Below are 27661 nucleotides of genomic sequence, written 5' to 3'. Positions count from 1 at the left end.
TGCCACCCAACGTGCTCTAGAAGGTGTAAGTCAACTACCCTGGCCAGCAAGATCTCCGGATCTGTCCCCCATTGAGCATGTTTGGGACTGGATGAAGCGTCGTCTCACGCGGTCTGCACGTCCAGCACGAACGCTGGTCCAACTGAGGCGCCAGGTGGAAACGGCATGGCAGGCCGTTCCACAGGACTACATCCAGCATCTCTACGATCGTCTCCATGGGAGAATAGCAGCCTGCATTGCTGTGAAAGGTGGATATACACTGTACTAGTGCCTACATTGTGCATGCTCTGTTGCCTGTGTCTATGTGCCTGTGGTTCTGTCAGTGTGATCATGTGATGTATCTGACCCCAGGAATGTGTCAATAAAGTTTCCCCTTCCTGGGACAATGAATTCACGGTGTTCTTATTTCAATTTCCAGGAGTGTATTAATACTCGGCTGAAGGCGACATATCAACAAAATATGTTCAATGGTCTAAGGCCTACAAATATTTTCAATCTAAAAGGCAGAAGGCCTTATCTCAAAACTTATACAGTAAAATTCGGCTGAAGGCTGCATATAAAAGCCGGCCTTGGTGGACGTGCGGTTCTAGGCGCTCCAGTCCGGAGCCGCGCTGCTGCTACGGTCGCAGGTTCGAATCCTGCCTCGGGCATGGATGTCTGTGATGTACTTAGGTTAGTTAGGTTTAATTAGTTCTAAGTTCTAGGGGACTGATGACCACAGCAGTTGAGTCCCATAGTGCTCAGAGCCATTTGAACCATTTTTGCATATAAAAATGTAACAATAACATTAATTTAAGAGATATGGATACTCAGCTGAAAGCCACACATCAGCCAAATAACTAAAATCCAAACAGGGCAATTACTACATAACACACAAGGAACGGCGCTCAAATGTTTTCAAGGGTCAAATGGTTCAAATGGCTCTGAGCACTATGGGACTTAACTGCTGTGGTCATTAGTCCCCTAGACCTTAGAACTACTTAAACCTAACCAACCTACGGGCGCCACACATCCATGGCCGAGGCTAGATTCGAACCTGCAACCGCAGCGGTCGCGCGGTTCCAGACTGTAGCGCCTAGAACCGCTTGACCACTCCGGCCGGCTTTCAAGGGTCAGCCTGGAATTGTAACACTAACGCCTGTTTAGGTGAGACAGGCAGCCTGTTGAATGACCCAACCTACCCAACCGACAGACAACCGACTGACCAATCAACCAAATCAGTTCCGCTCCACGCAACCAGCAAAACGACTACAAGATTTCAATACACGGCACACAGAATATTGGCGCCCACAACGACCAACAAGACCTCAGCTGTCGAACTGCACGCCGCACTGGACAGCAACAACACGACGAGGAAAATACACTTCCTAAAATTACGTCAGCGACCAGGGCAGGTAACCGGAACGTCAACGGCCACAAGGCAGAAGATACTGCTGGTGAACTTCCGTAACAGGGAATAAATTAAGTTCAATTTCACAGGAAGACGACTGGAATCTTAGCCGACTTAAATACACGTTTCTTGCGGGAATGTCCCAAAAGCGAGAACCAGGATCAAACGAGAAAATGTAAGCGGTTGAGGCTCGATAGGAAGTTAAGTGAGGACTCAACTTTCATGTCCAAGACCGGTGAGCGACGAACTTCGTAGCACTCGCAAGCAGCACCGCACACTCCAACCGCGCGTGCACGCCGCCAGCGGCTCCAGTCCGACTCCGCGCGACGAGGGCTTGCTTGCTGCTCCACGCCAACTGACCGACTGGACTGCTGGTCCGTCCGCGACTGCTGCTCCGTCGCGACTGCACTGCAGGTGCGTCTCCCACTCGCTGACTACCCACACACGATGACCCAGAAATACTGTTGGTCGCTCCAGAGATGGTACGACAGTAAGCTTATGGATACGCGCTGCTGCTGCCACTCATGGGCAAGTATGACAGGAAGTTATTGACACCAGTAAATGGAATAAGAAAACGAGGCGGCACTACCGTAATAGAAGATGACAAAAAATTAATGGGATGAACACGAGCCGTGCATGACTCAAGTATGTGTGAAGTCATTTGATTTGTTATAACACTGAGTTAAATTTTCAGAGAACTTCTGAACAAAACACTACTTATAGATATGACGTTGTACCCCGTTTTGTCAGGATGCATGGGCTGGTTCTGTTGGGAAGAGGGTCATAAAGCTGCTGTATCCTCTCCTGATGGAAGCTGCCCAGGACTGTTTTAATAGGTCCTGGAAACTGGCGTGTGGACGGAATTAGCGTCCGACCTGCCCCAGTAGTTCTATGAGGAACAGATTTGGGGATCATGTCGGCCACTAAAGCGCCTCAGAATCACCCAGACGGTTCCTAGAGACGCGAGCCATGTGTGGACGACCGTTGTCGAGGTGAAGAACGGCTCCACAGTACACCGCATGAGAGGACGTAGGAAATCCGTGACGTGCCACTGTGTCATCAGACCTCCCTCAGTCACTACCAGCTGTGGCAAGAATCACACTCCATGGCTTCCCGAACCGTGACACCATCAGCAACATGGCTAAACCACTCCTAAATATTGGAAGAAAGGCATCTCTCCGCTGGTCACCCCAGTACTCACTGTCGATATCCGTCCGCGGTTGTGCAGAACCGCTGAACACGTTCAGATGGCCTTCATAAACAACCCGTGCTCCCTGGTCAACATTTCACTTTAAACGCAGTGAAATGGCTTAAGGCAAATGCCGGGATGGTTCTATAGAAAGGGCACGCTGCTTTTCTTCCTCATTCTTTCCCAATCAGAGCTAGTACTCCGTCTCCAATGATCTCTTTGCGTACAGTAATTAAAATATCAATCTACCCTACCTGCTTCATTCCAGGCTCAGCCCTTTGTGTTATCGCAGTTTATATGCGACTCCTATAATTCCCAAGTCACGATGCTGGCAGTTTCCAAACAATGGCGTGGGATGGCACACCATGTTACAGGGAGTCCTATATTAATTATTGTCGGATGACAGGATGTGAAAGGCTTACAATATACTTCGTGCTGAGAACATCAATATTCCCTTGCGTTGGTCAGACGTTATCCGCAAACACCTGGCCCGCCCAAATGTTCCAGTAAAGTGCAACAATGGGTCACTGTCACCTCCGAAAGGCCAACAAATCTGGGTACTGTTCGATTCGACGAGAGGCCACATGAATACCTTCGATGACGTCTCTTTCAAGTTCTGTCAGATACAAGTCTCTTTCAGAAAGTTACGATTCATTTCCGTGTCCTTCACCGTGGTCACTCAAAATCTGACGCTGTTCACACCCCTTCTGTACCCTACAAAGCTTCGTATATCTACACAACTTTTTTTTTTCAGTCGTTTGACTTGTCTGATGCAGCCTACCCTGAATCTCTCTCTTGTGCTAGGCTTCTCATCTCAGGATATCACTTCCAATAGTCGCCATCAAATGTTTCACGCATGAATTCCTGTGTCTATGCTCCCCACAGGTCTTACCATCTAGGCCACGCGCTATAGCTACGCGGTCTAAGGCGTCTTGTCCCAGTCCGCGCGGCGCCCTCCGTCGGAGGTCCTAGAGCTCCATCGGGCAAGGGTGAGAGTGTTCTCCTTAGCGTAAGTTAGTTTAACTTAAAGTAGTGCGTAAGCTTACGGAGTGATGACTTCAGCAGTTTGGTTCCATAAGACCTTACCAAAAACTTCCAAAAATTTTTACCACCTGTCTTTAGCACCATGGAAACTATTTTCTGATGTCTTGGCATTTCGTCATTGTGTCATTCTTATCAAAATGTCCCTCTATCGCCAGTCGTGTGGAGAAACTCCTCATTCCTATAAAGGCATGGTAATTTTGAAATCTATTATCCCATGGCCTCGCTTGGCTTATGATAACATTTCCATGATCTACTTAGCACGAAAATATGAATGCAGGGGTAGAGAGAAACCTCGGGGACAGGAGCCCGTGTGTATTCATGCATAAGAAGCCATTTTCTGGTTATGCTTTGATCGCCGAAATCATCAATGGGTCTCGTAAAAGCAGTGTAGCTATAACAGCACGGCGCAACCTCGGGTACCGCTGGCAGCGGAAATACTGGGACACCGAGGATGTGATGCTTCCAACAACGATTTCCCACACCTCATTTCTACTTTTTTTAGGGGAGGGAACGCGATGCTCTTTCAGAAGCAGTAGCAACTGAACTCGCATAAATACAGCCCATTTTAGCCGAACAGTATCTGTCTCTGCCTGGAGCCAGCTGTCAAGAGAAGTCTACACTGGTCGCCATTCTGAAATGAATCATCAAACTGTCATCGTGAGACGCTGTCTTCGATAACTACAGAACGACCAGTCCGAAAATCGACAAGAAAATGTATAAATAGAAAGTCGATAAAAGATGTAAAGTTATGAAGAATATAATAAGGAGAATCGTATGTACAGTTTAAGTACGGAATTTTTGTAAAGTCTCTAAGTAGTTTAGTGTTTCTAAAGCTTGCAATTTATCTTAAGGGAGAAAGGGTTGCGATAAGATAGGTAGGAATACCATGTAAATTAGATGAACTTGGGGATGTAAGATGGACAAAAGTGTGCACAACATTGTATTATACGTAACGTTATCAAGAACAATGCATCATCATTGCGGTCAGATAGAGAGCAGAGCTGAGTACAGCAGTTGGGAAAGAGAGGGAGGAACACTGAGAATGGGTGCATGGTACGTCAGCTTTCGAGATGACAAAAGGAAATGCCATGGTGGAAGCAACAGTCAAAAATAATAACATCTCTGGGATCTACGAGGAATCCAGGACACAGTCATCAAGTGCCATGACGCAGTCTTTATTCATGCGGAAGCCACGTGCGATCTTCAGAACAACAGTTTTGCTAAAGTGCCTTAACACTTTTGTCGCAAATAGTTTAGAGCAGCATAAGGAGATACGACAGATGTTCACAAAACCGGAATGGATGTGGACATGTTACATCACGGACAAAATGGCTGAAACTGTCAACATACCATATGGAAGCCAGTGACTGAGAAACATTCCCTGAACACTCATGATAGTAAACAAGAGAACGATGGAAGGCTGTTCAATCTGACCTGATGAACAATCTGCTACAATAGAGGTTACACAACAATTTGAAAGAAAATACCATAAGAATGGATTATACAATAACGAGATTAAACAGGTCTTAAATCTCAATTACTGGTCCAGAGAAGAGAGAAGGCACAAATGAGAAGACAGCAAGATGCAACAAGGATCAATGTGGAAGATTAGGAAAAAAGAAAACCTTGATCAGAAGAAATCAAGAAACCTATCTACATTCTTTCCCATACAAGACCATTATAGCACCAACCTACCAACAAAGAATCCAAATTCAACTGTTCTAGCAATACCAATGTCCAATAATCCTTATGGCAAATTGCAGCACTTTCAAATGTCACACTGAGAGATGGGAGTTGACTATTCGTATACGAAATAGGAGGCAGACTAACCAACGATTCATTTGCAGAAAGATTCGAGGACTGACGAAGAATATAAGTTTTTATGTTGCAAATAATAGATCTATACTATAATTTCACCATGGGTACATGCGGAATGGAACAAAGGCAACCAAGCATTCACAATACACTCAAACCTTCTGCAATCTTTATACTTGTCGACCGCCATTCCATGCTCAGAGGAGACACATCGAGCCACATGAAGATGTGGATGACGTCTTCAATGAACCATGTAGAAGATATAAAGACTGTATGTGACAGGCTAGTATCAGGTTAAACTGAAAATTTTTTTTACAAACCCACAGGGTTTGTTATTGTTTAAAAATAATTAATTTTTGAAGAGTTTTCAGCAAGAAAAAGATTTTTGTTAACAATACTTTTGAGTTTTAACCTTGACAGAACAAAAATACTTTCTCGTATTTCAAATTTTTTTCCAACAATCTAAGTTGAGAAAGCCAAATGTTGATATTTTCTTTGATGGCTAAGATTTCAGTATGTAATGTGTTTGTCAAAATATAGCTTATGTGTTAAAAAGGGTATTGCAATTTGATGATGATGGTTTAATATTTACAAGGTAATCAGTAGGCTTAGGAATTTAATATTTCTGTAATAGTCAATGAATAATTTAATTTTTCTATAATGTTATAATTCATAAGTTTAAGATTTTGGGGGATATAAGTGTGTTTGTGAATGGGATTGTGCTTGTAAAGTTATAGGCAGGGTGCTGTTAAAAGATAAGATAAACTAAGAAATTATTGTAAGAGATGAAACTTTCTTGAATTATAATTGCTATAGAGGCTACTACCAAAAATATAAATTCAGGTTGAGAATGAAACATAAGTATTGAAAAAGAGGAGGATAATTTTAAATGAAGGTTTCCTCAACTTCAATACATCTCCTTCATCATTTAACGTAAGTCTTGATGTCAAAAGAAAATCAGTCTCAAATCTAAAAAATTGTGAATAGTACAAGTTTGTAGGGAATCTCTAATTTGTTTAAATTTAAAATGAAAATATTGGCAACCATAGAATAGAAAGAAAAGGCTTCATATTATTTAAATAATTGCTTTAAATCATAAAACTAGGGAAAAATGTAAAATATTAGAAAAACTTTACTTTAGCGCTCAAATCAGTAGTATATAGTAAATCAATTGTGATGGAACATTAACAAAAAAGAGACTGAAAAAACAACTGTTTTATTATGCCATATTAAAACAGACAGATAGTGAAATGGTTCAAATGGTTCTCAGCACTATGGGACTTAACATCTGAGGTCATAATTCCCCTAGAACTTAGAACTACTTAAACCTAACTAACCTAAGGACATCACACACATCCATGCCTGCGGCAGGATTCTAACCTGCGACCGTAGCGGTCGCGCGGTTCCAGACTGAAGCGCCTAGAACCGCTCGGCTACAACGGCCGGCACAGATAGTGAATATAAATATATAAAGAATGCTACATTCAGCAACTGAGAACAATTTTTTACTGACTTCAATCAATTTCTTAACTGTTGATTGATCCAACACAAAACTGAACAAGGAAGGAGACGGATACGTAAGGCGGCAGCTTGAATTAATGCCAATTTTGCACCTTACATGAGGTTTTATACGTCATAACAAGTAGATGAATATGTCACCTCACATACTTCAGCGATCATGAGCAGATTTGCCTATCAAAATGTACAGTATGTAATGCAAAGGGATGACACTCGATTCGACGGTACTAACACACCAAACCCGAATCCCGCATGTCAATGAGCAAAAGGTGAAAAAAGCTGCTGGAAGAAACGTTTCACTTTGCGAGGCAGATGTGAGTTGTGCCGTCACGGCCGGGGTACAACGGAACGCTTCTGAAAGGGGTTGGAGACCCACAGCGAGACGGACAACGAACGAACCAGGCGATACATTGAGGAGAGAAGGCAGCAGCAAAGCGCTGCTTGCGACGGAGAAATTCTTTAAAAAACTGTGTTGGGCAATTTCCACATGGATACAAACAGACCAGCGACACAGCTGCACACGAAATGCCCGTGGCATGCTCAAGGCGTACGCGTATAACTTTTAGGAGTCAGGAGCGGGCGCAAAATATCCGATGGGCAGAAATAAACTTGGAAGGCGTAAAAAAGAGGTGATCTTTCGATGTAGTTTAAAGGTAGGCCCTTTGCGATTGGCAGAGGTAGTTTCCAAAAGATGAAAAGAACGCTCCCATTGGTCTGAAAAATCCGTGACGTGAAGCACGAAAGGACACAGGGGAGGGACAGTTTGCTACGAAAGACACAATACCGAAAACTTCGGGGAATCTCATCTGAACCACCGTCAAGTGTAGAACAAAGTGCATCACGCTCTGTACGATGCGAAAAGAGGAATTTTATGTGAACACTGCTTACACTTTGGCTGCCATTCAGCTAGACATTAGCTGAAGAGTCGTTGAGCTCCGATAGTGGAGAACCGAAGCAGCCATTTAGTTAATTGTTCTTGCGAGAATTGATAGGGCATTAAAGAATACATGTTGCACAATCTATGCAGTTGTATAACGCCATATACTCTAGCAACCTTGAGTAATCTTTTGCTCATATTGTCACAAAAACTAACCTAACCATTCTCCGTAGACTTGACTGTTATCCTAAGTAGTACCGAACTTAGAACCGGAAACAGATGAGATGTCGTAATATCGGCCACCTTCACAGTGAAGATGTAAGAAAAATCTTGTAGACAACATTCCATTTAAATCTGAAATTGTTGTATTCAGTGTTATTTCTGCTGAACAGGACGTATTGCGTTATAATGATAACTGTCCTGAAATTGTCTTATCACGATCTATGTCAACTCACGTGCTTCTTTAACAACAATAGGAATAAAATGATAATTTAATCGACACCCTAGCTGCAAAGAGGCGTTGATATACATCATTGCAGACATGCTGAAAATGTGTGCTCGAATCCGGGATCTCCTGCTTACATGGCAGACGGTCTATCCATCTGAGTCACCGAGGGCACAGGGGATAGTGCGCCTGCAGGGATTTATCACTCGCACGCTCCCCGTGAGACCCACATTTCCAACATCTCCACACCACTACATTTGTAGTACGCCTAATAGATGTTTGCCCATTACATTCAATACTAGTGACAGATTAATCTACCAAGTCCCGTACCAGTTGGGGCATAGCGTGTGCGTTCGCACACGAAGGTCAATGGCTGGGTAGCCATATTTTAACTATATTTGAAGGTAGTATCTGTTCCCGAAATAACAGATACCATTGATGACCGTGCAGCTTGTCTTGAATGAAATGATAATTAAATCGACACCCTAGCTGCAAACAGCCTAAATAAATCCCTTATATACCCCCCAAAACCAAATTTATATGCATATTGTGTACGGATTTTTGACTTGATACCGTTCACCAAATAATTTTCTTCAACCTCCACTCACCCGTATGTGCGTCTAAACTATCACTTTACAATTGCAGAGACCTTGCACCAAAACACGCAGATTCACTTATTTCTTAAACTACTTTCCCCTTCTCACAGTACAGTCTCAATTCTGTCACATTTCTTAATCCTAGAAGTTTTCCTGAAATAGGGTATTTGAGTCGGTAAGCATTAGGAGGCGGACGTTCTGCCACTACAGACGGCCCATAGTACATCTCGAACAAATTTTTTATTTCTCCACACACTTCGCTGGGCTTTTCTTTGGGTACCTATTTTGTATTTCATTGGTTTGTACCGCCCATAATGCCGATTATTCCTTTCCGCTGCCAACTTCTCCATTCGGGATTTTACCGCCAGCCCCCTCTCAGCGGACGACTCAGCCAGGCGCTGCGGGAACTCCACAATTTCCGCTAAAAGAAATTTCGATTTGACTCCCGTGATCACCTCTAAGTTGCGTTACTTTTCACGCTGTTTAGAACGTCCTCCAATGAACGTACGTATTCCACCCACTGAGTGTCTCTCACTCGCGTACACCCGACTCAGTCGTTCAACTTCTCGCAAGGGTAACTCGCCGGGTGGTACACGAATATTTTAATTTGTTTTATACCCTTGTCGTTCATACATTAGTTCCAAATGTTGGTTGTAAATTGGGATCCGTTGTCAGATAACAGCCTTTCTGGTTTGATTACGTTTTTAAAGAAATCCTTTTATAATTTGGCTACCATCGTCATGGCTTTCCGTATCGGATAAAGTTTAATAAATTTTGAAAAGAGGTCCACAACAACACGTCCTGTGGGCAGCAGGTCAAAATTGTCAACCGCCAATAACTCTTCTACCTTGGTCGGTATCGTACTTTGCATGTCGCCTTGCTGAGTAGTAGTTCAATATTTTACTCGCTGAGATCGAACACATGGGGGTCAGCTTTGCGCGTACTCGTCTGGGGAGGTTATTAATATGGATGTGTTGCTCTCTAAGTTCCGTGCTCTTCTGGGCCCCGAAATGACCGTGACTTACATGGACGTAATCTATCAGCTGTTCCACATATTAGTCTGGGAAACACCGTCTCCAGTGATCCGTCTTCTCGTCTCTTCTGCGAAACAGCACGCACTTGTGGATCTGGAAATAGTGGCGTATTTTTTCGTAGCCCTTGTTGATTTTGATGTTCTTCAGTTCAGGGTCATCATTTGGCGCTCTCCGAACATCCCTGCAGACCGCACGAATTCGCTTTTCCGCCGATACTCCTTACATGTACAGCAGCTGAAATTCGTTCTTTGTTCCCTCCCCTTCATTGTCTTCCTCTCAAACGGTCAGCCGCGACAGAGCTTCGCTAATACAGTTCTCGGTCCCTTTAATGTAGCGTAACTCGTAACTAAATTGCTACAGGAACATTGCCCAGCGTATCAAACGGTCGTTTATTATTCTACAGTGTTGCAGAAAGCTAAGGGCCTTATGGTCGGATAGCACTGTTACCTCTCCACCTTCCAAATTCATAGGGAACTTTTTGAATCCATACAAGATTGCAAGCAGTTCTTTCTCTGATATGCTGTACCCGCATTCGTGTTTGTTGAGCTTGCGGGCTGGCGAAAGCCACACTCCGCTGTTCTATCTTCCCGTCGATTTGTTTTTCTTGTAAGATTTCGCAGCCCATCCCATAACCTGAATTGTCCGATGACAAACAGAACGGAAGTGTCACGTCGGGATAATAGAGCATCTTGCTCGCACACAGTTTATCCTTTACGTTCTGAAATATCTTTTCACATTCCTCGGTCCGTTTCCAGGATACCTTTTTCTTTAATAATTTGCATAAATTTGTGTTTTTCATTCCCCCATCCCCCAGGAATTTTCGATAGAACCCACATAATCCGAGGTACGATATTAATTGCTTTGTGTTTGTTGGACTTTTGCAACCCTTGATTGATTTTAGTTACTCGGTACCCGGCAAAATTCCTTCAGATGTAAGAGTGTGTCGCAGAAACTAAATTTCCGCTCTGACATATTCGCATCTGGCAATCATTAACTTCACCCCCTCTCGTCTTAAGGCCACATGCACTTCCTCCAGCAATTGACAGTGTTCCTACCACGATTCAGTCGCTATTACAATGTCGTCCACGTATATCACCAACTTACTCATTAAGCATTCTCCTAAGACATGGCTTAGCGCTCTCAAAGTACTGCCACTGAAATCGTGAAGCTGAACGGTAAAACCTTAAACATGCAGCTTCGTCCTTCGAATAAGAATGCTGTGTAACGTCTGCTTTTTCTGTCAATGGAATTTGCTAAAATACTTAGGTTAAGTCAACATTAGACATCAATTTCATGTTCCTGAAGTTTTGCAGCAGTTCCTCCGTATTACCAGGCTGGTCGAGTTCTCTCACAATTACCTTCTATGTCTTACGCACGCCTAACATGATTCTAACCGATTTCTCTTTTTTCTTTTCAATTACAGTGGAATTACAATAATCACTCCTACACTGTTTTATAATATCCAATTCTAGCATTTACCTTAACCTGGCCCCGACGGCTTCCCGATCAGCAATTCGAATCATATAAGGCTTGCACTTAATCGGCTCGAGCGGCTCCACTTTAATGGAGTTTGTTTTTTTTGGTCATCAGTCTACTGACTGGTTTGATGCGACCCGCCACGAATTCCTTTCCTGTGCTAACCTCTTCATCTCAGAGTAGCACTTGCAACCTACGTCCTCAATTATTTGCTTGACGTATTCCAATCTCTGTCTTCCTCTACAGTTTCTGCCCTCTACAGCTCCCTCTAGTACCATGGAAGTCATTCCCTCATTTCTTAGCAGATGTCCTATCATCCTGTACCTTCTCCTTATCAGTGTTTTCCACATATTCCTTTCCTCTCCGATTCTGCGTAGAACCTCCTCATTCCTTACCTTATCAGTCCACCTAATTTTCAACATTCGTCTATAGCACCACATCTCAAATATTTCGATTCTCTTCTGTTCCGGTTTCCCCACAGTCCATGTTTCACTACCATACAATGCTGTACTCCAGACGTGCATCCTCAGAAATTTCTTCCTCAAATTGAGGCCGGTATTTGATATTAGTAGACTTCTCTTGGCCAGAAATGCCTTTTTTGCCATAGCGAGTCTGCTTTTGATGTCCTCCTTGCTCCGTCCGTCATTGGTTATTTTACTGCCTAGGTAGCAGAATTCCTTAACTTCATTGACTTCGTGGCCATCAATCCTGATGTTAAGTTCCTCGCTGTTCTCATTTCTACTCCTTCTCATTACCTTCGTCTTTCTCCGATTTACTCTCAAACCATACTGTGTACTCATCAGACTGTTCATTCCGTTGAGCAGATCATTTAATTCTTCTTCACTTTCACTCAGGATAGCAATGTCATCAGCGAATCGTATCATTGATATCCTTTCACCTTGTATTTTAATTTCACTCCTGAACCTTTCTTTTATTTCCATCATTGCTTCCTCGATGTACAGATTGAAGAGTATGGGCGAAAGGCTACAGCCTTGTCTTACACCCTTCTTAATACGAGCACTTCGTTCTTGATCGTCCACTCTTATTATTCCCTCTTGGTTGTTGTACATATTGTATATGACCCGTCTCTCCCTATAGCTTACCCCTACTTTTTTCAGAATCTCGAACAGCTTGCACCATTTTATATTGTCGAACGCTTTTTCCAGGTCGACAAATCCTATGTAAGTGTCTTGATTTTTCTTTAGCCTTGCTTCCATTATTAGCCGTAACGTCAGAATTGCCTCTCTCGTCCCTTTACTTTTCCTAAAGCCAAACTGATTGTCACCTAGAGCATTCTCAATTTTCTCTTCCATTCTTCTGTATATTATTCTTGTAAGCAGTTTCGATGCATGAGCTGTTAAGCTGATATTGCGATAATTCTCGCACTTGTCAGCTCTTGCCGTCTTCGGAATTGTGTGGATGATGCTTTTCCGAAAGTCAGATGGTATATCGCCAGACTCATATATTCTACACACCAACGTGAATAGTCGTTTTGTTGCCACTTCCCCCAATGGTTTTAGAAATTCTGACGGAATGTTATCTATCCCTTCTTTTTCGATGTCTTCACATTTTTCCTGCAGCCATTTAGTCTTACCTTCCCTGTACTTCCTATTTATTTCATTCCTCAGCGACTTGTATTTCTGTATTCCTGATTTTCCCGGAACATGTTTGTACTTCCCCGTTTCATCAATCAACTGATGTATTTCGTCTGTTAGCCATGGTTTCTTCGCAGCTACCTTCTTTGTACCTATGTTTTCCTTCCCAACTTCTGTGATGGCCCTTTTTAGAGATGTCCATTCCTCTTCAACTGGACTGCCTACTGCGCTATTCCTTATTGCTGTATCTATAGCGTTAGAGAACTTAGTACTTCCGTATCCCACTTCTTTGCGTATTGATTCTTCCTGACTAATGTCTTGAACTTCAGCCTACTCTTCATCACTAGTATATTGTGATCTGAGTCTATATCTGCTCCTGGGTACGCCTTACAATCCAGTATCTGATTTCGGAATCTCTGTCTGACCATGATGTAAACTAATTGAAATCTTCCCGTATCTCCCGGCCTTTTCCTAGTATACCTCCTCCTCTTGTGATTCTTGAACAGGGTAATCGCTATTACTAGCTGAAACTTGTTACAGAACTCAATTAGTCTTTCTCCTCTTTCATTCCTTGTCCCAAGCCCATATTCTCCTGTAACCTTTTCTTCTACTCCTTCCCCTACAACTGCGTTCCAGTCGCCCATGACTATTAGATTTTCGTCCCCCTTTACATACTGCATTACCCTTTCAATATCCTCATACACTTTCTCTATCTGTTCATCTTCAGCTTGCGACGTCGGCATGTATACCTGAACTATCGTTGTCGGTGTTGGTCTGCTGTCGATTCTGATTAGAACAACCCGGTCACTGAACTGTTCACAGTAACACACCCTCTGCCCTACCTTCCTATTCATAACGAATCCTACACCTCTTATACCATTTTCTGCTGCTGTTGATATTACCCGATACTCATCTGACCAGAAATCCTTGTCTTCCTTCCACTTCACTTCACTGACCCCAACTATATCTACATTGAGCCTTTGCATTTCCCTTTTCAGATTTTCTAGTTTCCCTACCACGTTCAAGCTTCTGACATTCCACGCCCCGACTCGTAGAACGTTATCCTTTCGTTGATTATTCAATCTTTTTCTCATGGTAACCTCCCCCTTGGCAGTCCCCTCCCGGAGATTCGAAGGGGGACTATTCTGGAATCTTTTGCCAATGGAGATATCATCATGACACTTCTTCAGATACAGGCCACATGTCCTGTGGATACACGTTACGTGTCTTTAATGCAGTGGTTTCCATTGCCTTCTGCATCCTCATGTCGTTGATCATTGCTGATTCTTCCGCCTTTAGGGGCGATTTCCCACCCCTAGGACAAGAGAGTGCCCTGAACCTCTATCCGCTCCTCCGCCCTCTTTGACAAGGCCGTTGGCAGAATGAGGCTGACTTCTTATGCCGGAAGTCTTCGACCACCAATGCTGATTATTTTTCTAAATTTAGGCAGTGGCGGGGATCGAACCCAGGACCGAAGACGTTTTGATTATGAATCAAATACGCTGCCCCTAGACCACGGGTACAGTCTTTATGGAGTATGCGAGGTCTAATATTTTATCGGAACTATCAGAATATAGAAGTATGTACTCATAACGGCACAACAATTCACATAAATCATTTTTCTGTACCTCCGATATACCCTTCACTGCTCCTGCCACTTCCTTTATCTTGTCACACATAGTGTTCTCTTCATTCCAAACATGTGTATTTATGTTGTGCGCTATATGTTTGTCCCCCGTCAAAAGATTCTTAAATTTTACTTTCCTTTTCTTACTCACAATTTGAAAAACCAAGCACCTTCCTACTCAGTGACGCGAAGTTTTATATTTACGTAAGAAATCTGTTCCCAGCACCACATCTTTTACAATTCGATTCACTACAAAGCATCCTACGCTAAAATGATTCTCCTCGAATTGAATTCCAAGAGCACTTCTTGCCTTATCGGCTTACTTAAACCACCAACTACCGTTTTAATTTCTACACCATTTACAGGTAGTAATAATAATTTCTTATTCTTTACCCTATGTACAAAACCTTCTGAAACTGCCGACACATTACTTCCTGAATCGAGCAGTGCGTCTACTTTCTTGTCATTTATTTTTATTTCAATGACAGGCTGAAAATTAATCATTTCTTTTTTGCTCCAAGCACTGTCCCATCAATAAAATATTCTCTACGTCTTGTCCCTACTGTTCTATCTCTAGAGTACACATATCCTGTTCGATCCATCACTCAATTTAGTACTAGTCTCAAATTATTTCATTAAATGCTTCTTTCGCTCCAATTTCATTTTTTTCCTTCTAGACCTCTCGCTGTCTTAAACTTCTCTCAATTGAGGCAATAATAATCGAAGATTTTTACAGTACCATCGCCGATCAGTTACAGTAACATCACATTCCTCCTTAAGATACCATTCAGTCAAAATATCACTTTCTATATTAATCAAACTGATTGTATCCTCCATTAGAATTATCGTCATTAGTAGGTTGAGCCATGCTGTGGCACGCGTTGCTGCTGTTTGTAGGTTTCCGCCCTCTTTTGCAGGCCAGATGGTATCGTTTAGTTGGCATGGTTGCGGTTGTTTGTTTTCTTCTCGTATGACTGGCGCCACTCGCTTTCGCAAGTGTAGCCTGTCCTCTAGTGGCAGCAGTGGCGGTTATCGATATGTAGTAACTGTTGCCCTATCTTTGGGACAACGTCGTTGTTTTTCCGGGTCGTGTGAGTGTGCGAGTTCGGTTGGGGACTGAGGAGAAGCGAGGACTGCACAGTGCTAGAACACCCCGGGACTGCTGGCAGAACTCATGGACTGCCAGATGGAATGGCTGTGGTCACGAGGTTGCACGACTTCATCGTAAACCGGATCCAGCAAGCTTTAAGATGAGTGAATTTCAATCCAAGTAGAGAAACCTCCACCATTGTGATATCTCGCGATTATCCAGTGACTTCGTGTTGCTGCTCGTAGGTGAAGAGCAGAGAGTGGAGTGCTTGGGGAAGGCGGATCTGATTAGCTTTCCTTGACTCATTATTATTTACTGCGTTCAACTTGTTACAATTTGTTTAGTTAAACCAATGTAATTTTTCTTGCCTGGTGGCCGCTAACGCTCCAGTTACCTGCCCTGGGGGTTAGTGTATGTAAAGGCAGTGTACGTTTCCTCGCCTTGCCGCCGCTGTCCGATAAGGCGAGTAGTTTTGACACCTTTCTTGGTTGTAGGCCGGTTGGTGATTCTTCTACTTGGATGGTAATGATTCCTCTCTCGTTCCAGGTCCTTTAAACACAGTATTCTGGACGTGGTGCAGACTTCCGGTTCCGGCTTTGGCGAACTGCTCCATCGTTCCAATTGGTTTATCGGACGTCAAGTAGCTTCAGAAATATTATCATTAGTCATTCGTTAGACTGCCACTAGTCTGAGTTACCATCTTGTGAAGTGAATGCAACTCTAGGCTGCCGATCTCATCGTTCGCGAAAGTGTTTGTTGTCGGACCTTCTCAGAGATCGATTCCTGGAGCACCGTCAGGATCAGTTGCTTGTATGTTTTAATTAACTTTTCCTATTGTATTTGCTGATCTACAGCAGTTTCAAATTTTTTTATATTATTGCCGTTCCTGGCATGTAAGGCCTTCAGCCGTGATTGTGGTCGTTTGCCATAAAATTCTAATTTGGCATTTGTATTTTAGCAGTAAGCCTTAAAACCTTATTCACTGCTATTCCCGGCGTCTGACGCCTTCTGCCGTGTTTGTGGTGACTTGCCTTTGATATTTGAATACCTGGCATTTGTAAGTAGCAGCGAGTTTTAAACAATTCTTAATTTATTGCCACTCCTGGCGTGTAAGGCCTAATGCCCAGAACGCAGTGGCTTGCTTTTAAAACATTATCTGTTGTATCTGCATTTAATGGTGATACGCTAAATTGTAACCCACTGAAAACACTTATTTACACAGTTGTTTAATCCTTCATTAATACCGTGTGGTATTTTTTTATTGTTGAGTGTGGAATTTATGGTTTAAAATAAATTGTGTGTAACTGTAAAAGGCAACCAATGGTAACTGTTTACGGCCCTTTCCACAATCGTAACCGAATCCTTCCCTCCCTTAACAACCAGGTTTCATAGCTATAACATCATTATCATGAAATAAAGCATTACTTTTTACTTCCACGCCATTACAAACACCTTCACAAACAGCACTTTCAACAGCTGCTGATACATCATACAGCTCGCTACATAATACCTCTTTTACCTCGGTCGACAGATGACTAATATAAGAACCGTTCATAATTTTGCCATCCTCTGCCGTTACATCACGTAAATTGTGGCTACTGCTTCGTGCAATTTAAGAATCAACAGTATCATTAAGTTCCGCTGCGTTTTGAGTCAAACCGGAGCATAATAACTTTTATTAATCTCCTTAATAAGTTTCGCCTTCACAGTAGCACATGAAGTTTCATCACTTTCATCCATATAATCGTTACCACCGGTTAGTACCTCTTTAGAATTTTCTATACCGTCTAACTCCACTAAACTGAGCTCAACCTAAACCTCCTTTTGGCACATAGAATCTTCCATTACATTTATATTCATACACGCATTTGTCTTACATTCATAAAACAAATGAAATAGCCCTAAATCGTCATCGCCTTTATCGTTATCTTTCATTATCTTAGAATTACGTCTCTTGCTAATTTCATTTCAATATTCAGACACCTTTCTGCCGATTTATTAACACCTATCACATTTCCGTTTATTCGCGTCCTATTCATCACCGGTTTATTTTGCCATCTCCGGACCTGAGATGCGGCGAAACTTAGTTTCTCGATCTCCCATTATGATGTTTCATTTCGCCAGGTGCCGGTCCCTGAAATCTACGTTCTTGGTGTCGGTCCCTGTCACGAAAGTATCCGTTCCCATTACCCGTTTGAAATTTGTCATGGGATGTGTTCCTGTTACCATTTCCTTTATCAAAACTGCTGTTTGCGTTCCGTTGATAGCTTCCTGGATGTATTTCATCGTTATCACTCGGACTGTAGGTATGATCTCCACTCTGAAAACTATTGGTCTACTTACTTTATGATTTAAATTTCAACGCCCTTTCTAATTTTTCTACGAAGTGCTAAAATTCGTCTATTTAGTTCCTAGGACTGTGCACTAGATCCCACTACAAATTTTGCGGTAACCGCCTTTTCAACGTGGTAATGTCAGTAAGCACTTCCACTGGACGTTTCACATGCATTAATCTCGCAAATACACGATTACAGAAGTCTCGCATCGACACGTTCCCGTATTAAAAAATGTTGGCCCGTTCAGAAATTAATTTAGGAGCCTCGTTTGCTTCGCTTCACTCCAGAACTTGTTCAGTAAACTGCTTTCAAGTATTTTGTAAGTAGTGCACGTATCATTGAGTATATTTGCCCACGATTGAGGCTCACCTTCCAGATACCTTTTCACGAATCTTATCTTCGCCTTGTCGGACATTCCCCTTATAAAACTACCCGTCGTCTCCAAAACATTTGACCGTTCCCAAGCTCATCCACGGAACACTGATCACTGTAGGGATTTGATGTGCAGCTAAAGAATTCAACTGGCTTTTCATTTCATTGATTTGATTTTTTACTTCACCATTTCCAATTTCAATACCAGATTCTACTTGTTCCTATATTTTATCTACCTCTTTCGCCCATTTCCCTATTCGAACGGATACGTTGCTAATACACTCTGTCGTCTCCGCCATAAGAGCATCTTGCTTACTCATACAATTTCTTACGTTGCGTCCCACATCTGTCTGCAACTTCTCCATCTTGTCTTTGTTATTTTTCTTGGCTTCATCTGCCTTAGAGTCAAGTATTTCAACTTCCTCAGAAATTTTGGCCATTTCATCCCGAATGGTTTTTAATTTCCCGTCTATCAGTTCCTCATTTCCAATAGCGATTTTCCCTACTTCGTCTTTCACAACCAAAGCTATTTCGGATCGAACCGAATAAATTTGTAAATTTACGTCATCCATATCGGTTTGACAGAATCAGTTTTGGATCCCATGTCAGTTTTAACACGATCAATTTTGGGCCCCAATCTTCTTATCATTTGCATTAACTGCGACATCATGTCTCCTCCAAATTCAACTCCCTTGCCTGATTCCTGACTATTTGCCCAACTAAACTCACCGCCATTCACCCCGTCCTGCTTCCGGCCGTTGTGGCCGAGCGGTTCTAGGCGCTACAGACTGGTACCGCACTGCTGCTACGGTCGCTAGTTCCAATCCTGCCTCGGCCATGGATGTGCGTGACGTCCTCAGGTTAGTTCGGTTTAAGTTGTTCTAAGTCTAGGGGACTGATGACCTCAGATGTTAAGTCCCCTGGTGATCAGAGTCATTTGAACCAGTTTGAACACCCTCCTGCTCCGACTTCGGCTAAAAGGCTCGCTAGTATTTTGGGACCTACACAAACTGGCCGACTGCTTAATATTAGCAACGTCTATTATTGGCGGTTGAAGTACAAAATCATACATAGTCTCGCTATCAGCGCAGGTAATTAGTTTTGTGGTGCTGGATCCTTCTGCCACGGTATTGGTGCCGATGTTGCAGTTGAAGCAGACGCTGAAGATCTCGTAGTCTCTGGTGTGGTACTGCCACCGCCACTGCGCGATGAATCGCCGTTGAAGATGCTGATGCTGGCTGGAACCACATGCTTTCGATGTCGCCTCATCTTCCTCGTTCCTTTCTTATCATTCCGAAACACTGCTAAAACTCGTTGCACACAATAGTCGCATAATTCGTAGATCAGAGACTCCAGGCAAACTGCCTAAAGTGCCACAGACTTGGGTCACAGAACGTCGTTAACTGTGAGAATTACAATTGTAATTTCACAGCTATTAATGAAACCTCATATACAGTTTGAACCGATGTCACATTTAACTTCTGCGTTAGGTCCTGCCTATCAAAGTTCAGATTATACTTTTGGAAACACTTTGCAGAGTTCAATTCTAAACTTTCCGAGTTCATATTACGGAAATAACACTTTCCAGCCTCCAATCCTGTTCCCTCACTTTGCAAGATTCTTATTCCTCAACTATCACATTCCAAGTTCCTATCCCGGACGAGCCCCCAATTGCTAGTTAACACCCCAAAGATGTTCGGGCTCACATGTGGTTCCTCTTCGTTGAAACGTCTTGGTTCACACTCGTCTAGGGGTTGAATCTCACGTGTCGCATTACACGCCATAAATGAGACATTTGTGACCTTTCGGTTAACTTGTCTGGCTGATGACAAGTAATAATATAATCGAGAGCTAAATTAACGACACGTAAATGATGTAGGTCAGACAGTTGCGATTTGGTTGGAATAATGTTGATTCAGAAAGCAAACTGATAGCGAATTACTGTTACACTCGAGCGCATATCCATTTGATAGAGTTCGAGCATTCACAATCTCATAGCGTAAGTCCAAAACTACACCTCGTTAACTACGCGAAAAATTAGAGTTCACACGAGGCGCGCAGCTGCTCACCGCTAAGAGACTAAGTCCCGCGATACCACGCAACGCGAAATTTTGTAAGTCGTTTCACTTCTTAGCAACGAAATTACCGACCGTCCGCTTTCGCGTCTCCAGCAGCACTGTCCCTCTGCCCGTTCCGGGCCGCGTCTCCGGCGTGCCGAACATCGTCGCTCAACTGGCTAGAGCAGTTCCCTCCCCTGAAGCCGTCCATCTGATTGGCTACAGCTTACTCAAGCCTTATTTAAATAATCAAGGCTTGACCACTTTCACGTTCTAAATATGGTAACAATAATATCCATTACATAACAAACGTTCAATTAATTTACATTAAACCAATACATTTCCTTCTTAGCTTTGAATGCCACGGCCAGTAGTCTTGCAGCAATGGGCTTTCTGAGAAATAAATAAATAACAAAAGTAACTATTATGCACTAAACTTTACAACAAATATTCTGTTAAATAATGATTCAACAAGGTGTCATGCTGTCATCGTTCAATGTGTTTTGTGCAGAGGAAATGGTGATCTGATGCTTAACTGAATATACTGATAATTTTAATTTACTATATCTTTTAAACAAAAAAAGTTACAGAGTTAATATTTTCAACATTTGTAGTTTTAACGATGCGCCTCTATATGAAACGTCTATCTTTAAGATCTACCAAAGCGTTCGGAGCTTAGCATCCAGGTTACCAAACTTGTTAATTTCACTTTAACAGTAAACCCTAAACTATTACAGATCTGATTAATATCCAAGTTTTATTGGGATTACCATGATAATTTATGAAGGGTGGTAGAGTAAAATTATTGTGTCTTCATTCCCTGAATTACACAGGTCTGCGACATAAAAATTGTTCCAGATTTATTAAGTAATTTTTAAAGTGTTTTCAACACTGATTTCGGGGAAAATAGCTAAAAAATTGCATCACGTACAGTTATTTCACAAACTGCTTGTCTAGTTTTAGCTTTTTCCGATATTTCAGCACTCTAGTGAGTTTGAATTTTGGTTTTTAGGATCTTCATAAACTCTTATTTAGCCGTTTTTACACCAGAGATACGTAAAATAAAGAGTAATTAGGAGAAACCAGGAGTATTTTCATGTCAGTGCCTGTCTGTTGCGCTGCATAACCAAGCAGTGAGGTTCTGCTGTTGTACTTCAGTTCGCAGTACCTCGTCACTCTGTGCTTTTCACGTGTTGATGTTGCTAGTGCTTAAAAGTAGTGACCGTTTTCTTGTGTTGTGAAGCTGTTTTGTGGACAATGGACAATGGCTACCAGAGGATGTAAAACTCGCCAGATTTCTTGTGCTACATTTGTGGTAACTATACCGTTAAAAAGCAACAAAGAAACATTTCCGATTTGGTTTAAAAGTATATTTCGCCTGCTTTGGTATAAAGTTAAGCGATCAAGGCAAGCCTTGGGCCACACACAAAGTTTGTTCAGCGTGTGTTGAAGAACTGAGGCAATGGTTTCAACGTAAAAAGCAGTCCTTACGTTTTGGAATACCAATGTTTTGGAGTGAGACAAAAACTCATAGTGATAACTGCTATTTTTGTTCTTGCAACGTATAAGATTTCGATTTGGAAAACAAAAATGATATTTCTTACCCTAACATTCAATCAGCCATTTGCCCTGTTCCTCATGGACCTGAAGTACCAATAATCTCCTCCAGATTCTTTGGTTGCTAAAGATGATCACGTGCCATTGGCTCAGGAAGGTGATAGTGAAGAAGACAGAGATTGCTACGATCCTGGCACAACCGATCGATTCTCAAAATCTGAACTGAACGATTTAGTCAGAGACCTAGGCCTTTCTAAGGAATCGGCAGAGGTTTTAGGATCTTGATTGAAAGATAAACATATGTTGGCTCCGGGTACATTGTTTTCATGGTGTCGATCGAGAGAAAAGGAATTTGTATCTCTTTTCTCTCAGTAAGGTGACCTGGTGTTTTGCAGTGATGTTCCTGGATTTATGGCACGTTTCAAAATACAATATGCTCCTGATGAATGGAGACCTTTTTATTGATTCCTCAAAAAGAAACCTTAAAATGGTACTTCTACACAATGGCAATAAGTATGCTTCTATACCAGTTGGCCACTCGTTTCATTTGTTACGAAAAACTTGAACCGGTTTTAAGCACACTCTGCTAGTCAGACCACAAATGGACACTATGTGATGATTTAAAAGTGATTTCAACGCTGATTGGTCAACAAAGTGGCTGTACAAAGTTCCCTTGCTTTCTCTGTGAGTGGGACTGTAGAGACAGAAACAAACACTACATAAAAAAAGCTTGGCCCTTGAGAAAAACCTTACAGGTAGTGGTTAAAAATGTTGAGAGGAAAAGCCTTGTGGATCCCACCACTTCACATTAAGTTGGGGCCGAGGAAACGATTTGTTAAGGCATTGCCAAAAGAAGGGAAGTGTTTCAGATATCTTTGTGGACAGTTTCCTGGTTTATCCGAGGCATAGCTAAAGGAAAGCATCTTTGTCGGACCAGACATTAGAAAACTGATGACAGATCCCAACTGTGTGGACAAAATGGAAGCAAAAGGAAAGGCAGCATGGACATCATATAAATTAGTTGGTACCGTATGATTACTTAGGCCTCCGCGGCCAGAGTCAGTCGACATAAAAGTTTTATGGGTATGGTACCGCCTCATAATGTAAAAAAACTACTGCTGCTGGAGAAAAACTAACGTTTCGTATACGGTTACAGCGGCCTTCTTCTGTGTCATTAGACCCAGAAGACCCAGAAGAAGGTCGCTGCAACCGCGGCCGAAACGTTGATTTTTCTCCTACAGAAGTAGTTTTTTCGTTGTTAAAGGTTTCCTAGGAAACAAAAGAGATCCAAACTACAAGACAGTCGCGCAGACATGCTTGACAACTTTAAGATGCTGGGCTGTAACATGAGCATTAAAGTTCATTTTCTCCACCACATCTTGACTAATTCCCTGCAAACCTTGGTGATGTAAGTGAAGAGCAGAGAGAAAGATTCCACCAAGACATCAAAGAAATGGAAAGAAGATATCAAGGAAGATGGACCGTCAACATGATAGTGGACTACAGCTGGATGATAAAAAAAGATGATCCTCATCGAGTCCACAGCCGGAAAAGCAATAGAAGAAGCTTCGACAGAGAACGAAAACCTTATTATAAGGACTTATTAGCTTAAAGAGAAATGGAATTGTACGGGAAATGTGGTTTAGAACATGATTTATAAAGGAAATAAAATTTTATAAAGTCGGGAAAAATGAGATAAATTGGTTAATTTTTTTTTTATTATACCCAAAAATACACCCTTTTTGTGAGAAAACCTGAAGTGATTGAAAAAAGTGGATTGCATTTTTTAAATCAGCCCTGAAAAGTACACAAAAGTATTTTATCAAATTTCATAAAACTTTCTTTTTAGCATACCTTTGTTACTACAAAATTAAATAGTTTTCATAAATGTTTCCCTTTATGGCCAATCTTAGGTCCGCCACATTTAACAATGCTACGTCTCCCTAGCCACAAACAACTTCTACGGGGTTTCCCTATGGTGTAGGTTCTCATCTATCTCATTCACACACTGCAGCGCTTAGGCCTTATTCAGCACAACGGACACCTGTGAATTTCCCCATCTTGTGGCGAAGCTGCGCTCCTTGTGGCACACGGTCCTGGACGACAGGGTTCGTTTCACAATTCCTGGAGGCTTACTCTATCGGCCAAATATTTAAATGAGAGAGAAATGCTCATTAGCTCACAAACCTGAATTATTAGTTGTGAAATGAAATGAGCGTGTGGCACTGTTGGCCGGGAGGCCCCTTCCTGGGAAGTTCGGTTACCGAGTGCGAGTCTCATTTCAGTCGACGCCACATTGGGCGACCCGCGTGCCGGTGATGAGGATTAACTGATGACGAGGACAACACAACATCCAGTCCACGTGCAGAGAAAATCTTCGGTCTGGTCGGGAATCGAACCCAGGCCCGCTGCATTGCAGGCAAGCATGTAACGAATCGGCTAAGCTGGCGGACGTTATTAGTTATACCTTAGCTACACACATTCTAAAAAATGTTTATTCATATGACAATCAAGCTCTTTCTAACTGAATTTTTCAAAATGGATTGATACATAAAAAATTCTATTATGGCCAGACGATAATACTAGCGTCCGGCCATAACTGTAGGTTCTTTGATTTTGTCGGAGATGGCTCTTGTTGACTACAACAACTAAAGTTTACTGCCTGCCAGTTTGGAAGACTGTTTCCGCATCATGTTGTTACAGAACACTGTTATTTACGGTATTGGTGAGTTTTTAGTTAATCGTTTATCCTTTCAACAAAGGAAAAGAACCTTTGAAGAGACATATCGATTATCAGTAATTGCTATTAAATTGTTTTATCTACTTAAATGGTTTCCTCTTAATATGTCGAGGTCCTGTTGATCTAATTGATAAAGTTACTTTTCCTGATAGTGTTAATGAAAACTTAATACGAATGTTGAACCATTATTTTGCCCAATCCTTTCACTCCTAGAAAACCTTACGCCAGTAGTGTGTACCAGGGTCCCTCTGAAGAACCCCCAGTTTAGTGGCAACCTCGGCCCCATTCGATCACTTAAGTTCAATTCTTCAAAAATGTTGCGCGGTGTTAGCCGAGCGGTCTTAGGCGCCGCAGTCATGGACTGTGCGGCTGGTCCTGGCGGAGGTTCGAGCCCTCCGTCGGGCATGGGTGTGTGTGTTTGTCCTTAGGATAATTTAGATTAAATAGTGTGTTAACTTAGGGACTGATGACCTTAGCAGTTAAGTCACATGAGATTTCACACAGATTTCAATATTTTTTCAAAAATGTTCTTGTACAAAGACCAGTCGATATTCAACTGATTCGCCTTGTGCTGCTGCTCTGGCGTCCGAGGTCAAGTAGTCCTTTCGACAGCCCTCAGATTCCACATGCCTGTAACCAGCCTGAAGAGCAGGGGCGGAGCTGAATGGGTGTCGAGGTCAATGTACAGGTACGTTGTGAAAGTCGTCAGCAAATAAGTCAGGATGCTACTAGGCTTGTCGCAAAAATTGGAGTTGTTAGAGGGACAATTCGTCATTTTATTTGCGCATGTAATCTGTGTTGCACCCCCTCGTGATCACAGAATAGGTGAGCACGGAGGTATGAATAAACGTAATAACTTTTAGCTTTTCCACTTCGCGTTCAGATTTAGTGGGATGGCTTCGAATGGTCCCTAGTGGTTCCACCCTGTAAAGCAGAACAAAAATTGCGGTCGCTCTAAATTCGAAAGGTCTCGTCACGTTCTGTGCGGTCATAGTCTTGCAACGTTCTTAGGGAAGGGTTGAATCTTCCAGGACGTGTCAGCAGTCTCTAATATTGTGAAGAACGTAGTCCTGTTGCTCATCACACAGCGAACTCTCGTTTCCGACTGTGAACCTCGTGTGAATCAACGCCCCAAGGGAAGGTATAGTTCCATTGATGCCCTTTATTCAACCCTCTGAGATCTTTTATCGTCTGTTCTGAGCCTCATCGTGTGTGAAATATTTTCCTTGGCCATCCAGAAGGAGTACGCGCCATTTCAACACTGAGTGTCGCAGTTCTGATCCAAGCCAGAAAAGAAGAGAAGAGTTGTCGTTAACAGAGTGGGTTATGGTCTTCCCATCATGTGACGCATCTGCGATAATGTTGGGTAGAATTCTCGTGAAATTTGTTGCCATTATGAGAACGTTAATGAGCCGTCTCGGCTCGCGTTCTTGCCGTTAATAACTTGGCATCTTGTAGTAGCGGTAGTGGCGTCTCGTTTCCTTCTTGTGTCAATGGCGCCACTGAGTTTGCTAGTATTGTTTGTCCGCGAGTGGCAGCAGCAGTGGTTATCGATAGCCAGTACTGTGGTACTATCTTTGGTGCGACCGCTTGTATTTCCGGGTCTTCATGTGTGTCAGGCATTCGGCTTCGGATGAAGCGGAGAGGAGGTCCACTGCGCGCGCCCAGACCGGGACCGCTGGTGGCGTGCAGGTACTGTCGGATCGAGGGGCTGTAGCCGGCGACCAAACACAGGATGTTTGAAGTTGAGTGAACCTTATCCAGTTGTGAAATCTCCACTATTTGTGATCTCGCTGTTGTTCGCGTATTGCTGCTCCCAGGGACGGTGAGACCAACTGCAAGAAGTGGAGTCTGTCAGGCTGGCGGAAGCTATTAGCCGCCTTCTAATGTTTGATTTTAGTTTGAATTTGGTGCTGTTATTGGTGAAGTGCAACCAGCGGTATTCTACTACCTAGTGGCTGCTAACGCCCCAGTTACCTGCCCTGGAAGTTAACGTAATTTGCGGCGGTGTACTTTTCATCGTCTTGCCGATGCTGTCTGGCATGGCGTGTAATTTGCTTCCATCATTGGGGTATGGACAATTGATTCCCTTGTGTACCATGGTTATAGTGGTTCATCCTGCATTTTGGTGTTTTAAACACCGGATTCTGGAGACGCAGTGCTATCTTTCATTTTGCCCTCACCTAAATCATTCCATCGTTGTATTGGTTTTCTGGCGTTAGGTAGATTTGGTAAGAGGATTGATCGGCGTTTAAAGCACCTCTACTTTGAGTTGCCCTCCTTAGGTGAACATTACTCTTGGCTGCTGGTCTCACTGATGCACACCTGTGATGACCTCCCTCAGGTCGATCCGTGGAGCACTGTCTGTGGATCAGTCCACCTTACATGGTCAATTTGTCATAATTGTTTAAAATTTACCTTAATGTTTTAATGCGTAATTGCATTCCTCACTTGTAAGTCAGGCCTTCAGCCGTTAATTGTTTGTAACATTGGTTGTGGCTTTCAGTAGGCAAATAATTTTCAATTTTGTCTTGATAAGGCCTTCAGCCAACACTATAGCTTGTTACAGTTTTTAAGATTGTTTAAAAAAGGTTTTAGTATTTGTAATGTTTAGTTGCCGTCCTCACTTTTAATTCAGGCCTTCAGCCGTTTGGAATTTTGAAATTGCTTGTGGACTTCAGGTGACGAATAATTTTCATTTTTTTTTCTTTATCAGGCCTTCAGCCGTTGATTGTGTGTGACATTGTTTGTGGCCTTCAGCTGACAAATAATTTGCAGTTCTTTCTTAATAAGGCCTTCACCGGTTACTATAGCCTGTTACAGTTTTTGAGTGTTTGACAAGAAAATATCTTAGTATTTGTTAACATGTAACTGTCTTCTCACTTGTAATTCAGGCCTTCAGC

This window comes from Schistocerca piceifrons, chromosome 6 (genome assembly GCF_021461385.2).
Source record: "Schistocerca piceifrons isolate TAMUIC-IGC-003096 chromosome 6, iqSchPice1.1, whole genome shotgun sequence".
In the NCBI taxonomy this organism is placed as follows: Eukaryota; Metazoa; Arthropoda; class Insecta; order Orthoptera; family Acrididae; genus Schistocerca; species Schistocerca piceifrons.
The sequence above is the reverse complement of the archived record's forward strand: the minus strand, read 5'-3'. Positions refer to the sequence as shown.